The 1909-nt window shown below is 31.8% G+C and overlaps 1 long non-coding RNA gene across 1 annotated transcript; it reads left to right on the top strand.

Annotated features, from left to right (window-relative positions):
- The first annotated feature begins 544 nt into the window (after window positions 1-544).
- LOC138404476 (uncharacterized) lies at window positions 545-1909 on the top strand. Its single transcript, XR_011238404.1, has 4 exons — window positions 545-992; window positions 1117-1237; window positions 1490-1567; window positions 1655-1909. It is a non-coding gene; the product is annotated as an uncharacterized lncRNA (long non-coding RNA).

Genomic DNA, 1909 nt, shown 5'->3' with positions numbered 1-1909 from the left:
ATTTGAAACTTATTTGTAGGCCTTTGATATTAGATGTAAAAAGTTTTACTTAAACTGCTAATTTGCAATTTTTTTTAAATTATATGAATCTTTATAAATTTTGTTTATTTATATTAACTAAATTATCATTAGGTAGGTTATGTTGTTAGTTGTGTTAGATACCTATAAACTAGATATTTCATGTTAGAATAGACTTTTTGAAATCAATATGTTATGGAATGAAATAAATTAATTTTCAATGTTTACTTTTGCCTTTTGTTTATTTCATTTACAGAAATGGCCGCATCAACTCATTTTTGATTTCGATTTAAACCTTGCAGATCCTTTTTCACAACAAAAGCGTTGTTTAGTTTTTTAGATTCAAAATGGACTTATTGTACTATACGTTGCTAAACCGGTCTATGCACAAGCCCAATAGAACCGATGTGCGAGTCCCTAAAAAGGGTACGCGATTGTGGTATAGTGTTTGTCATAAGCTTTTATCCGCATTTTGTAATCGCGAGGTAGGCAGGGGGTGGCAACTTTGTATGGGGCCTTTGCAGACTTTTTTATGGAATCATTTAGAATGAAACAAAGAAATTCTTTGTCTCATTCTAGACTTCAAAGTCAGAGACAAAGTTTCAAACTATAAACAACTGGCAACTATCTACTCTATGGTACGTTTGTTTTTAGGTTGTTGGTTTAAATATGAAAGTTTTCTTTCCCAACAGTTGTGATAAATTTGTATATTTTTAGTTGTATTTCATGTGGTTTAGTGTTTTTGCTTCTATTTTTCTCTCCCTGTTAGCTTGAAGAAACTCGCAGCAGTGTGATTGAGACTAGAGAAAAATAAGAACAGTGACTTATTGTTTGGTGACTCTTTTCGTTTGTAAGATTAAATTTATCATGTCTGATAAATATAGAAAGCGTGTTAAGTGCTGTGCATCGGCTTTCGACCCAACACTTACTATCCACTCTTTACCAAGAGCCGGAAAGGCATCTAATTATGCAAGGTAAATATTGTCGTGTCCCTTAAGTACCAGCTGTTCTTTTTATCTACAAACCGGCTAAAGAAGTCAGAAACGCTGGTGTTTTTGATATTTTGGTTTATTATATAGTATTATTATAATGTTTCAGACTTCGAATTTGGGCAGAATATCGTTTTGCCAATGTAACTGAGTAGGTGTTGAAAAGCTTGCACACCAGCAGTGTGCCTGGCTCACCAGCAGAAACATTGCAACAACATTCAATTTCAGTGGTATGTACCTAGTAACTATTCATTTCTATTGCAATTTGTAAAAAATTCTCAGAAAAACATCAATTTTGTTCATTTTGCCTCATTTTAGAACCTGTCCTAATGTGCCTATCTTGTCTCTGCCAGCAGACACATCACAACAACATTTAATTCAGTTGGTACATAATATAAATTTCTATTGCAATATGTACCTACTTAACACATTCTCAGTAGATAAACCAATATATTGATTTTGTGTATTTTGCCTTATTCCAGGAACAGTCAGTGTGGCTTCCCCATCCACTAGGTACCAAATGTGCCTATCTTATCTCGGCCACCAGATACATCACAGTGGTATGTAATATAATGTTACTATTGCAATTTTTTATAAATCATCAGTTAAAAAAATATAATAATTTTGTGTATTTTGCCTTATTTCAGGACCTGTCTGTGCTTCCACAAACCACTACTAAATATGCCTATATGTGTATATTGGTTCTGTTCATTATTCTATTTATGATATATTGAATAAGTAGTTCTTGCTATGTAACATTCCCTAGTTTGAAAAACATTTCAGTATTAGATCTTTAATAATAATTAATCTGTTTAAAAGATAATAATTCTATTAAGATTTATTACTGTAATCCAACTTTGGTTTAACTATAACCTGTTTTTGTAATTTCTTCATTATGTATG

The sequence above is a fragment of the Maniola hyperantus genome, chromosome Z, assembly GCF_902806685.2.
Source record: "Maniola hyperantus chromosome Z, iAphHyp1.2, whole genome shotgun sequence".
Classification (NCBI taxonomy): domain Eukaryota; kingdom Metazoa; phylum Arthropoda; class Insecta; order Lepidoptera; family Nymphalidae; genus Maniola; species Maniola hyperantus.
The sequence above is the reverse complement of the archived record's forward strand: the minus strand, read 5'-3'. Positions and strand labels throughout refer to the sequence as shown.